At 37.8% G+C, this 14,812-nt stretch overlaps 1 long non-coding RNA gene across 1 annotated transcript; it reads right to left on the reverse strand.

Moving 5' to 3' along the window:
- Positions 1–11,602: 11,602 nt before the first annotated feature.
- LOC146303951 (uncharacterized) lies at positions 11,603–14,450 on the reverse strand. The gene is made up of 3 exons (XR_014769684.1): positions 13,257–14,450; positions 12,944–13,119; positions 11,603–12,852 (listed from the first exon to the last, which is right to left on the reverse strand). It is a non-coding gene; the product is annotated as an uncharacterized LOC146303951 (long non-coding RNA).
- Positions 14,451–14,812: the final 362 nt, after the last annotated feature.

Consider the following 14,812-nt stretch of genomic DNA (forward strand, 5'->3'; position numbering starts at 1 on the left):
AAAAAGTTTTTTGTTATTTCATGAATATATGGTGATTTTGAATTTCATGCATGCCATGTGCTCTCTGTCTGGTATTCACTACATTGAGCAGCGGCCATTTTGTGCAAAAATCTCAACCCCCTCACACTCAACCCTGTTATGTGTTTGATTGTAAGGGAGTTGAGATTTTAATACTTTGGTTGTGAAGTTATCCAATTATTTAAATTAATTATTATTATAGTCAATCAACATTCTTATACTGCATGCATGCTGAATATGATTTATGTTCCATGTTAAAGATGCGAGTAAGATGGGACCAACAACAGCAGCAGAAAGGCAGAGGAAGTATCGGGAACGCCTTAAAGCTGATCCTGAAAGAAGGGAGAGATACCTGCAGAGTGAGCATGAGAGGTGGAGAAAGAATGTAGAGGCAGGGAAGAAGAAAGCAATTAATGAACTGAGTAAAAGAGAACAGCGTAAGAAAAGAAAAATGTAGAGAGCAGCTTACCATAGGAGCAAGGAGAGGAAAGAAGTGCAAAGAAAAAGCAAAGAAAAATGCAAAAGAAAAAAGGTGCCAGCGTTCAAAGAAATCTTCGGATTCACCACAGTCGAAAATAACACGACTCACTTCAAATTACCCCATTAAACCCCAAATAAAAAAAACCTTACTTTACCATGAATCACTCATTCAAGATATTAGGAATAAATACAAAAAAGCCACCAAGGACAGAGAAATGCAGCTGATTGCCAAAGTCACGACAGGGAGAATTATAAAAAAAATACAGGTTGCAAAAATTTGCAAGTGACTCCCTCGGATTTTCAAACAAGAGGTTGAAGGTTGAGGTTTTCAAACAAGGCGATGATACAGACAGACACATTGAAATCGTTAACTGTTTGATTATTATTGTTATTAGTTCAACCAGTTCATCAAGTTTAATTGTATGTTATTGGAGCAAGGATGAGGTGACTTTTAGCACACCTCATGAGGCTCTCTTATGCCTAGACACCCACACACACACACACACACACACACACACACACACACACATTATGTTACATTTGAGCAATTCACTTTACAATGTTTGTTTGTTAGTTGTTAATATGCTGTTGTGGTTGTTTTTACTTTAGATTAATAAAACTTAATTCTACTGCAATTTGTATCTGGTGTCCTTCCTATGGTTACAAAATGAGATATAGTGCTAATGGAAAGTCCTATACATTGAATCTGAGAGTAAACAACTCTTTCTATGTAAAGCTGTATTTGTGCCTTCAACCCCGTTACCATCTTCAACCCTGTTATGCTAGTCTCAACCCTGTCACACCTACATTTTCATATATTATTTTCTTAAAATGTTGAAAAAATAATTTAATGTTTGCTGATTTGTGTCTAAAATATTGAGTGCTATCATATGATCATTGATTTTGATTACAATTCTTAGTTAAACTAAATTTTTGATGAAAAATGACAAGATTGCTTTCACTTATTAGTTACATTTCACGATTTAAGAGATTAAAAATGTGTGATTTTATGTCATTTTTCTATTTAAAATTATTGAATTAGTATGGGGGACATCTGATTAATGTGAAAATATTGATTTCTTTAGAAATACATTTTATGATAATATTCAGAGAGCCTCAAAGTGTCCATAATGGGGTTGAAGAATTACAGTCACCACATCTTGAAATAATGATCAATAATAAAAGAAAACGAATGCCTGAGATGGGAAAATGCATTTTTCTGATAGTTAAATATATCCTTAATGATGTGGGATATACATACAAATGATACATTTTGGTAAAAAATGTGAAAATATCCAAGTCCAATTTTGACCATTCTCATGGAATGACTCAATAATTAATATTCCTTATTAATTAAAAATTCCTCATTGTTTATTCTTGTTGGTAGACACATTTTGTTGAATTAAATCCACATGGCTTTTTCACTCCTTGTGGTCACAATCAGCACAGACAGAAGACAACAGGTAACACAGGCGTTGTAGACACTCGGGGTGGCGCTGTTGTGTCCAGCGCTGGCGCCAAGGTATTGACGTCACGTGTATCCTATCGTATGATTGATAAGTGAATGATTATAATTTAATACACATAAGTCTAGGAGTTCTACTACGTTTTCTTTGAACCAGCATCAATCAACCGCGTCATATAAAGATGCCAGGGTAAAATTAATGAGTTTATAGTTGCCATTGGTGGTGGCTGTCCGTCGGTGAAATAGGTCCGGGCTGTACATTTTTGGAATACACGTTTACTGTCAGTTAAATTGAGGTCACATTACAGTTTACATTGGTTATAAAGGCTGAGTAGTGTAGCAGTTAAAATACAGAACTCGTCACGGCCAGTTTGCCTGAAGGATTTTGACTCGGGAAAGGAGTCTCCGCCGCCGTTGTTATGGCAACCAATGACGCCCGGTGCAAAGCCGGGAGACATGACAAGCAGTCGGATAAAATTATCGCCAAAGGACTAATAAGCATAAGCATAATAAGAAGCACCTCTGTTATTTGGTTTTGTGTCTCAAAACGGAATAACGGGAAAACGGCCGTATTTTCGTAAATCCGTTTAATTTTGAAAACGAAATATCAAATTATCAAAAGGTACACGGAATGTACAGGGACCCAGTAGATTGTAGTCTATCCGTGAATCATTTTTGTTGTTTTATTTTCTGACTTTATCGCATGTGTATTTTATTTCTTGCATTTTCCCCAAATGTCATTAGTGTTTGTGGACGAAAGCATAATGTCTAATGAATATCACAGAATGAATGGGATGTTTGACGGCCGTTTGTTTAGAGACACTTACAAAGGCTAGGGCTTGATATGAAACAACTGGAATTCATTGTGTAGCACCATTTTTTGGGATGACATGATAATTTTCTGCAAGTGCAATATTCAGGCAAATAGCTGATGGTTGTATTAAACTATGCTGGGTTGGTTATGAGCTAACAAATTGAAACTGTAGGTTTTAGTTCAGGAAAAAAAGATGAATGAAGAGATTTTCTTGAAAGTGAACAAGTTAAACATTTATTTTTCAGATAATCAAACAATGACGATAAACAGTCATTTCAGATGGTTAAATGCATGAGGAGCAAAAGCATATTGAAGGTGATTTAACATAGAAACAAATTATTAATGAACTCAAATGGCGTTAAAAACACAACATTTCTAAAGGTGCAAAAAACAGAAAAGGATAAAGGCAAATGTTTACCAGTTGACTTTTACATGTGATTGGATTTTAATAAAATAAAATAAAATTAAATTAAATAAAATTAAATTAAATTAAATTAAATTAAATAAAAAAAAAAACGGGGGGGGGGGGGGAGCAGATTATATTAACAACAGAAATTAAACTGACCTTGAAAGGAAACATGAAACATAATGAAGTGAACATTTTCAACAATAGATAACTATGAACAAGGCACTTTTTTTTTTTTTTTTTTTTTTTACCACATTAGTCTTTAAAGAAGTCATCCAGATTCTCCCATGAACCACCATCGGAACTGTGCTCAGTCGTGGTGGTGGGAACAGCGGGAGGCGGAGCAGGTGCGGCAGTGGGACCTTTCTCGATTTGGGACAATTTCGTAATGAAACGTTCCCCGTTGAAAGAGATTTTGAGTTTTTCCAAAGTCAAGAAGTGAATTTCTAGGCTTTCCTTGTCCTCCAGTAAGTGTGTCAGACGATTCGTTTGCAAGAATGACTTTAAAACAGAGTTGTTAAGAGTCAATGCTACTTCCACCCCGTCGACCCCAACGTGCAGGACACCGCTGGTTGTGGCCAGGAAGTGAGAGCTTTTGCGCAAAAGCTGACATCCTTCACAGCGCTGAAATGCCTGCCTGGCGTCGAAGGAAGCGGATTGCCTCCTATAACACGATCTGCAGTTGAAGTTGCTGGTCAGTTTGACGCCGAAAACTTCGCTTTCAGTTGTGTGAAGATTGTCGTCGTTGTCTATGGTGAGCGGGACAGTTGTTGCTGGGACAGAGACATTCTCGATCTCCACAATGGTGGAATTCTTAGTTGTGGTGAGGAATTTTTCTCCTTCGTACTCCCTCACAGACAGGTTGGTGAAGGCATAGGAGGTGTGCATCTTGACAGCCGACATCTGGGAGTCCCACAGCTGGAGTTTAATTTGCGCACTTTCGTCTGCGATGATGATGCTAAGCATGTTGCTCTCCACACCCCGGCGTTGGATCGTCTTAGGAGAAGAGCCCATTGCCAGAACCTTTCCTTTGACCTCGCCAATCTGAAAGAGACCACACAGGAGAACCGTTGTAGGAAATTAAAATGACAGGTGAGGATGCTGTCGTTTTGTCCCTAGTTCGATATTGATTTTGTAATTGGCATTGTTCTGTTCATAATTAACTTACATAATGGGAGTGTGGAATGGTCTTGATGTCATCTATCTTCTTCCTTTGACAGGCGTCTGGCTTTTTGTGCGGAAAGGAGACTTCTGTGACTTCGACTCTTGTGAATCTAGAAGTCTTGAAGTCGAATCCTTTGGGGTTTCTGTAACCTGAACGGGGAAAGCAAGGTTAGTAAAGCTAAATTGCGAACAACATTTGAGATCCACCATTACAAAGACGCATTTCTGTTTTGCAGGCTATACTTACTTAAACATCTGGTGATGTTCGTCACCTTGATGGAGGTGAGATTCTCGGCTGCCTGGGCGAACTGGCGATGTAATTCCGTTTGAAAAACTACTATGTCATGGTATTCTGTTCTCCCCGTCTGCAGAAGGGCGTTGAAATATCGCGTCTTCTTGGCCTCGGATGTCTTCACCGGTGAGAGGTTGTGGATGTAACCCACTGCAGATTCGCTGTTGTCGGGGGTCCGCACCCCAGCGCGTGTAGATGCCATGTTGTCAGAGTTTGTGAAATTGTTGTTGGTAAAGACAGCTTTATATAACTTTCAGATGTGTGTTGAAGTAGGAAAAAAAATCCCAAAGGTGTTAGACGCAGGTGTCCCGTCAAAGAGTGACAGCTACATGACCAAAATGATACAAAGCCCATAAAGCTTTCAGACAGTTAGACGCCGCTGCACAGCGCACATGAAAAGATACATGTTCCAAATACATGAACACATACGCACGTAGATGCCTCGTTTTGTTCTTGTTTTTTTTTTTTTTTTAATATATAAGGTTTTTGGATGGGGCTGTGGCGGTCAAAGGTGTCATCACCCTGTCTGATATTGATCAGGCGTGATATTGTTAGTTGTAGAGTTCAAAGATGTCTATACCCAGACGTCGGCCCGATGAATAAAGTTGCATCGGCAAGACGTATTATGGAGAGCATTTGCTCATTGGGAAGACGTCGCCGAGACATTGGCATTTAGTAAAAAAAAAAAAAAAAAAAGCCCTCCAGATGATGTTTGGATGATGAATTAAAGATGCTCAGCGCAGCTTCTCTGCAGCTTCTATACGACCTTTATTTAGGTCGGATCATTCCATTAGTAGTAAATATCTCTCTATCCACAGTCGAAATTAACATGTATTTACCTACTTAAAATGTGATAGGAATATGGCAATATCATAATAAAAAAACAATTTGCTTGACCACTATAGTTTCCTAATATTGTCTGTGGATAAAATAAAGAGACAGGTACGATTCAAGTTCATAATCATAAATTTATTTCCAGCAGCATAGCCAAAAGCAGCACAAAAAGGATAAACAGAATAGAAAACATAAGGCAGGTCGGGAGACGCACACAGGCAGCAGGGTCTGGATTGCTGGGAGACGCAGTCTGCAGGGGAGGGCGGGTTGTTCAACTTTAAGCTGTGAAACAGAATACGGCTAATGAAAAAAGAGAAGTTTCATACAACCATCTTTTTTCCAAGCACTAGCTAAGAAAATATTTCCAGCAGACTAATTCAAATCACTTATCTACAACTTTATAGATAAAGATATAGATACATATTGCCGTATGATGGCTTACAAACAATTATTCTAAAATTGGCTAAAATCAGCTGATTAAAATCGGCCGGGCCCTATTCAGTGCTACGTTAATGTGTCACACACACCTCACTGGCAGGACAGGACGGCAGTTTGACAGCCTAGGATGGTGGAAGTGGACGCAGACCCTCCTTGAACGAGGAAGATAAACAAGAACACAAATGACACAATGACACGCCTTTAAAAGAATTCAAGTATTTGCCATACCTCCCAAATAAACATATACAAATAGACAAACCAAGAAAAGAAAACAGAAACAAGAAAAAGTAATCAATATTACTGTTAGCCTATATGAGTAGGGCTGCACCTTATGTTTTAATTTTTAATTAATTTATCAACTAATCTAAGAATTATTTTTTAATCATTTGATTAATCACATAATTAATTTACCTAAAATAAATATTAAATAATAATAATAATAATAATAATAACTTCGATTCATATAGCGCCTTTCAAGACACCCGAGGACGCTTTACAAAATAGAGGCAAATGAACATAAAGCTCATTAGAATAATAATGGTGGCATATTTTCAAGTTAGTCTATAAAGTTAGATTTCCAAATCCGTGTATTGTGGAGACGTGTGTGCGCCAAAGGCGAGACGCGCACGCTGTTAACTTTAATATTTACATTTTATATCTGATGGCTAATATGTTCAAAGGACACTTTAACAACCGACACTCCTGTGTGAGAAAGAGACCGAACGTTAATTAAGGTGTTTTGTGATTGTGGAGCCGTTGCGCAGGTGGTTTTGTTATCTTACACCAGCGCAAGTGCCATCTTTGACACGTCTTCAAGATAGCAAATGACCTCATGCCCGGTCTGGGTGGCTGTGGGTAAAAGGTCGGCGCGGCGCGTTTGCTACATTGTGCTCGGCGCATTGGAGTAACTGCACCTTAAGTGTTAGACCAAATAAAAGCGCGAGGTGTGGTCTTTCAGCACAAGATGGCACTTAGCGTGTTTTGCCGAAACAGACACACTCTTCACAATCACAAAACATCTTGATTTTTTTTTTTTTCATTCCTTCCGGCAGTGTGGATTAGCAAAGCGGTATTTGAACATATTTTCTATCAGCAGTAAAGTGTAAATATTAAAGTTAACAGCATGCGCGTCTCGAGTTTGGCGCACACATGTCCCCACAGTCACAGAATACCTTTCATCAACGTTTAACAGCCGTGCGCGCATGTGTGTCTTTTAAGATAAACTCACTAATAAAGAAAAATAATTGATTTTGTGATTATAAAGGTTAATAAATCTAAACAGACCTGTAAAGTGGGCAGGGGATGGAATGTCAGATCATCTAGTCCAGATGTGTCACCATGATAACTGGAGCAGCTGTAGTGTTTGTGTCTGCGTGCTTGGCAAAATCACACAGAATCTTCTGACGCTCATTTCCGAGCATTGCAGAATACCCATCTGCTGCAACATGCAGGAAGTTTCGGCGTGGGTCAAACCGCTGTTGAACAACTGTTTGATTAAAATAGTGTGTGTTTCCCAGGTCCGTGTACCTTTTGATAGTTTGATATTTCGTTTTCAAAATAAAACGGATTTACGGAAATACGGCCGTTTTCCCGTTATTCCCTTTTGAGACACAAAACCAAATAACGGAAGTGCTTTCCCGTTTTCTCTTTCAAAACCAAATTACGGAAAAACCAAATTGAAAAAAACGGCCCAATTTTGATTTCTGCCAATTCATTTTTTTTCCTATTCTTTTTGATATAACCGTGACAACGACGGACCGGAAGTGGAAGTTAAGTGCAACAACTTCAGAATAAAACTTTAGCGTGCTAATCGCTAACTTCTTATATTATAGCCTGTCTTTCTACACCATATGGTTCACATCTGTTTTATTTCTGTGAAAGTATAAGAGCTGGTTGTTTGGAAGAATGTGGTCGATTCAATGGAAAGCTGCAAGGAATGCAAATTGTGTTTTTGGCGATAATTTTATCCGACTGCTTGTCATTTCTCCCGGCTTTGCACCGGGCGTCATTGGTTGCCATAACAACGGTGGCGGAGACTCCTTTCCCGAGTCAAAATCCTTGAGGCAAACTGGCCGTGACGAGTTCTGTATTTTAACTGCTACACTACTCAGCCTTTATAACCAATGTAAACTGTAATGTGACCTCAATTTAACTGACAGTAAACGTGTATTCCAAAAATGTACAGCCCGGACCTATTTCACCGACGGACAGCCACCACCAATGGCAACTATAAACTCATTAATTTTACCCTGGCATCTTTATTTGACGCGGTTGATTGATGCTGGTTCAAAGAAAACGTAGTAGAACTCCTAGACTTATGTGTATTAAATTATAATCATTCATTTATCAATCATACGATAGGATACATGTGACGTCAATACCTTGGCGCCAGCGCTGGACACAACAGCGCCACCCCGAGTGTCTACAACGCCTGTGTTACCTGTTGTCTTCTGTCTGTGCTGATTGTGACCACAAGGAGTGAAAAAGCCATGTTGATTTAATTCAACAAAATGTGTCTACCAACAAGAATAAACAATGAGGAATTTTTAATTAATAAGGAATATTAATTATTATAATTATTATAATTATTATTATTATTATTATTATTATTATTATTATTAGTAGTAGTAGTAGTAGTAGTAGTAGTAGTATGAAACATGACTGTCAAACAGTTGAATGGAAGTAGATCAGCAGGTTAATGTAGCTCTATACCTGTAACTGTGGTAGCTATGTGACTGACAATTTGAAGAATCTAAACACATAGCTGATTTTAAAACAGGAGTACAGACAGTCTTAAAATTACTTAAATGTAGAATTACAGGGTTTGACATGTTAACTCTTTACTGAATGTTAGGGTGTGTTTACGGTAACTGTAATCTCCAGCGATCCTGACATGGGCCCAACAATGGCATTGTTTATTCTTGTTGGTAGACACATTTTGTTGAATTAAATCAACATGGCTTTTCCACTCCTCGTGGTCACAGTCAGCACAGACAGTCTGGTGCGTGTGTATGTGTTGTGAAATCTTTCAGACAGGTGTCGGGGTCCCAGTTCAGTCAGAGTTTATTAAAATATCATGCAGTGTTGAAGCAGTGGACTTTTGTCACAGTTTGAGTTTGATTAGTAAATGTACTACATTGAATGTCATGAGTAACCATTCATCATTGACAGATTAAAATCCCAAATGTGATGATTTTACATAAAGACCTTGGTTGGTAGCTAGGTGACATAACAGAGAACGATGCTAGAAAGATTTCTCCCTCACAACAAGGAAAAGGCTCATCATTGTACTTGCTACAAATGAAGCTGATCTGTTGACATGAAAAGGTAGACAGAAGAACTACACAATCCCCATTGGTGCTGATTTTGGATGATGTTTTGTTGTGTATTCTGGGGTTGTCTTGTCACATTGTCATCACATAGACCAAGACCAAATGTATGTGCTGTTGTGTATGGTGGGCCCTGATGAAACTGATGGTATAATGTATTTGTGACACTGGATTTGTCATGTTTCATAGATCATCACAGTGACTCTGCTGCATCTTGTTTTTGTATGGTGTCCCTGGGCCAAGCAAGCTCTCCCGACAGTAGAAGAAAACATGGGAGGAGGAGGTTTTTGGAAGAGAGACCTTGTGCTTCATTCAAGCACGGGTCTTCAGACAACAGTCAGGCCGTCATCACCAGGACAGTCTGTGAGTCCACATGTCCATTGTGGCCCCCATGCTCAACTGACACAAGTATGGTTCTCAAGATAGTATTAGGCATAGCATGGGCTTGACAGTTGTGTTGTGTCTTAGCTAATGTGTCCGCACATGCACATGCACACAGACACACACACACAGACACACAGACACACACGGACACGCACATGCACACGCACACACACACAATTTAGCATTATATGTTTTGGCCAATTGACAATCCCAAATATAGGAATGTAACAGTTTTAGTTGTCATCATTTACTCCACCTAGCAGATGTAAGGTGTTATCAATAGAAGATCATAGTTGTAGTCAAACTGCATCAGTGTTCAGTCATCACAATATAAAGTAGTCAATAGTATTTGACTGTTCAAAAATGGGTGTGAAAGACCTAATTTGCCATTTTGACAAGTATGAAGATGGTGACAAATGTGTGGAAAGTTAAGACATAGAGTATGTTACTCTGTGAAAAACAGACATAATAATGTCCTGAGTAAGTGTAGATGCATAAGTTACTGGTCAGTTTGGGTTTTTTTTCTGTTTTGTTTTTTTGGGAGTATACAAGCAAGTTCCTTTATAAAATGTGTAATTCTACCACCATTTATGGCAACATGGTGGGAGCTGTAGTCTGTTCTGAGCTACATGCCATCTGTCATTGTAAAGGAGTCATTTTACTATCTTATCTTTTCACAACAAATGTTGTCTAATGGTTGTTTATAGTAATTAATTGATTTATGCCTTATGTATTTTTCAGATGTGATGGGTAGAGGAGGACATCTTGCTGTGTCTGGAATTCCTGCTGCTGTGTGCCAGTGTTGGAGAACTTTTGTAGAGAAGATGGCTGGCATCTGGCTGAATCGACCATTGTCTGTCTGTCTGTACAGTACTACAGCCTGATCGAAGCATCATTATCTCTTGTCAATTAGCCTTTGAACCCAAGGGTAGAGAGTGTTTTTTGTATTTAGTTGGTTGTTTTGGAATTAGGTTAGAATGTTCTATAGTCACAAACTAATTGCCATGAATCCTATGTATGCAGCCTCATTATATACAATGTACATATGGGTTAACCTTCTTTGGAGTTCATTAGCAAAATAAATTATTCTTTTGATAGCATGAACATGTGTGGGATTGCTCCTTTTGTTATTTGACTCAATCAGTGTTACATGATGATATTGTGAGACATAAATACTATTATAAATCTGCTATATAGATACACACACACATTCACGTCTTGTGTACAGTTTACCCAGGGAGAGAGAGTGAGAGTTTTTAGTGTTGTTTAGCTGTTAGAAAAACCATTTCATAGTTTGACCTGTGTATATGCACATCTTCAGAAATGGTCCCAAGGCTCTGGACTTAGTAAATTAAACAATGTAATTACGCTATTTCCAGTGCTACTGTTGTTGGTCACTCATTTAAACTATAATTTCTGATATCAAAGTCATAGCAGGCATACATCAGTCAAACTACTTTTTTTTTGTAGTAACACAGAACTGTCACAAGAGGGTGATCGGCACATGCGAGCAACCTGTTGACGGCCAAATATCATAGCAAAAGCCTCTGGCAGGAAATAAATGAACCCGGTGTTTATTTTCTGAACTCACATGCTTGATGCAGGAAATTAAACCAAAGTTCCACAACATGTCTCAGTAGATTGTAGTCTATCCATGAATCATTTTAGTTGTTGTTTTATTTTCTGACATTATCCCATGTGTATTTAATTTCTTGCATAAAAAGATGGGCCAGCGGAGAAATCTGGGAACCACTTTTTTGCTTTCACACAAGTCAATTGTACAGCTCTGCAGTCTTTTGGAAATGGTCCAAAATTTTTAACTTCATAGATTAAACACTACAAACATGCTATTTTTTAATGCTAATGTTGTGGATAATTTATTTAATCCTAATATCTGACATTTTACTCATAGCAGATATTTGCATCCATATGTCAGTCAAACTACTTTTGTAGTAACACAAAATTGACACAAGGGGGCAATTGCAAAATTTGAGCTAGATCTCATTGTTGTTACTCAATATTTTCCTGGCCACATTTTACAGTAAAAGCCTGACAGGAAATGAATTGCTTTGGGTTCTGAGTGAAATCTGTTTTCTAAATTTGCAGAGGGTGTCTGATGAACAATGAATACAGGGACTCCATTTTGTTTTAACTACTTGTATTAACAGTTTCACACTGTAACTGAAATACATCCCATGTGAAAATATGGCAGTGTCAGTCATATGAGAAAAAAAAGTAATGTATTTTTTCAATGGAATGAGCTATATGAATATGAAATAATTAATACTTTTCTTATTATTAAAAGCATGAATTAGCACTATATTTGAAAAGTCATGAGTGTACATCCACATCAAGGCAACACAGCATTTCCACACCATTGCAATACATGTCTTTGTTTGGACAATGAATTACATGTAATGTCTTGTAATATCAAAGTAAACACCAAATATCGAAAACAGACATAATGTTGGTATATTGTTAAAAAAGAAAATGAAATAATAAAAACTTGATCACAAAAAAGAAAGAAAGCAGTCATCATTATAATATCAATAAAAAAGAACCTTTTGCAAATATACCAAAATACGCATATTGTTGTTTGTGTGTGTCCTTAAGCATGAACATATATGGTTACTTGACAGATGTTATATATATATATATATATATATATATATATATATATACACACATATATATATATACATATGAATACAACCTGGCGTATCCAAATTTTCCCCTTACAAAATTCAGTGTTCAAATAAAACATTCAAGATGTTGTATATCATGAGTCTATGTCCCAAAAAAGTGCTATTTATTTAGTAAATACAAAGTCTTTCAGCCAAACAGTTGCCTCCTGGTCTGCTGTGTGGAGGGTGGCCAGTTCTCAACTCAGTTGTTGGAGAGGGCAGGCTTCATGTCCACATGGTGTATGACATGGACCAAACAGGGGCACAATGTTGCTGAGGTTTGTAGTGCGGAGGTTGAAATATCCCATTTTGCACCAGCAAGCTTGCTGAGCAAGTTGTTACAAGAGTTCACCTTGGTTGCCGTTACTTTTAAATGATTCTTGAAGGAAAGGGTCCTGTCAAGGGTCACGTCAGTGCTGAATATATGATATTTGATTATTTTGAGCACGGACATGGTAGACCACACTAGACAACGTAATCATGAGTCCCTTTGTCTTTGCCCACAGTCCTGATGTTGCACATCATAATACTGGCTTGGGAAAGTCTGAAAGAAAACAGAAAACATTTGTAGAATTAGTAATTATGGCACATCTATGGGCAAGGTTGGTAAACAGGTTAACTGAGTCATGGCCTACCTTTTCCTGATTGAAGAAGCAATCCAGTAGTTTTACCAGGGCAAAATCCTGCATGTTGATTATTGTAGTGCAACGGGAGAATGGAAGTGCCCCAAGTAACGAGGAGGGCTTTCTGTACATAGTTGACGGTCTGCCCAAGGGAGTTCCAGATGAATTTGGAGATGATGTCTGGGCTCCTAATAAATACAGACATGGCTATAATTTATGGAAACAATTTGAGGTAGATATAGGACATAGGATTAGGAATTGTAAGTGACATATTTAGCATGAAAAGCATGTGAATGTGATCAGTGTGTTAAAATGAGTTACTTACCTTTTTATGTGGCCTTGAACTTGTGATTGAAGGTATTCTGGACAACTTTAGCTTCATATGAGTCTTTGGATTAGGATGTGGTGTTCAAACAGGTGTAGGTTCCACAGCTTTTGATGGGGAATATTGGATGCTTCTCCACAGGTTCAGGTTTCTGTAAGAAAATAATTGTAATGAGGAGATATTTTGAGTCATATGTCATGATATAAAAGAGAAGGCAAAGCAGGTACAGAAAGAAAGAAAGAATGAATGATTGTTTTTGCATGAAACAAGTTAACTGTACTATATGAATTAACAGCCAGTCATACAAATAAGAAAGACATGATAAGTCAAATGATGGAGGTTTACCTGTTGAAGGAGAAGTAGTCTAGTTGCTGGATTGATATGGGATGCTGCCTCAGTGTGATAGTTCAGGACGTGTATGTATGCGTGCGTGTGTGTCTGTGTGTGTGTGTGTGTGTGTGTGCTTGTGTGTGTGGTAAGCTTCCTCAAATATGAAAATGACAATAACAAGGGTAATATTAACAGTGGTGGAAAGAAAGGCTATAGAAAGTGCATTATGTTCCCGGGCATGGTAGGTGTCATATACTCGAAGCATCAGCAGTCTCGGATGTACAGGTGATCAGTTAAATTGATTTTGTCATTTGGTATTAAAACATGTACACATCAGTGTGTATTTCATTGCTGAGCATGTCTGCATTGGCATAATGGGAGACTCTATTTATCTTTAATTTGGATCCCCGCTAGCTCCAACAAAGTGGTCGCTAGTCTTTATGGGGTCCATTGGAGTCTCCCAAGGTATTTTCTTTTCAGCAGACTAATGCTCAATTTCTCCATCAAAAAATTAATATATAGTTTTTGATGCAAGAAAGAGAATAATACATAAAAGACAATCCCATTTTAAAAACATAGTATAATCTGTCCTAAAAATAAATTATGTTGAAATTATTTACAAAATGCATGTGCAAACTTGTGACAGACTTAGAGACAGATGAAAATGATAATGGCAACATTCAATAATGTGTACTACGAAGATAAATCTACAGAACTGCAATACGTACCATTTCATGATAGCTGTAATAAATTGGCAGCACATCCACAAGTATGTTAGCACCATCTTTCACATAAACATGATCAATTAAAGTGCCTTTGTCAGTTGTTGCTGTTTGTACATACTGGGTGTAATTTTGTACAGTGAAAAATCTCACCAGCTTACCGTTATCCAGTGCATTTTCATTAAAGTCTCCCATAATGATTTTCATGCCAGGGCATTGATCAATGAGGTCAATCAGTTGTTTTAGATGTTGACAAAAGATGGCAACAGGGTAACTCGCAGGTCTGTAAACAACAGCAGCAGTCAAGTTAATGCTCTTCACTTGAAATATCAGACATTCAATATTGTAGCATTTTGTAGGCCATATTTGAACATCTTTTGTCACTGAATGATATATTCCAACTCCACCATGAGAGTCTTGTTTCAAGTGTTGCAACTGTGTATGAGTGCTGTCATAACTTTGACCTCGAGAAACGTGTGTGAACTGGAAGCCTGTAAGACAAGG

This window comes from Lutjanus erythropterus, unplaced genomic scaffold (assembly GCF_056507025.1).
Source record: "Lutjanus erythropterus isolate fLutEry1 unplaced genomic scaffold, fLutEry1.hap2 Scaffold_194, whole genome shotgun sequence".
In the NCBI taxonomy this organism is placed as follows: Eukaryota; Metazoa; Chordata; class Actinopteri; order Lutjaniformes; family Lutjanidae; genus Lutjanus; species Lutjanus erythropterus.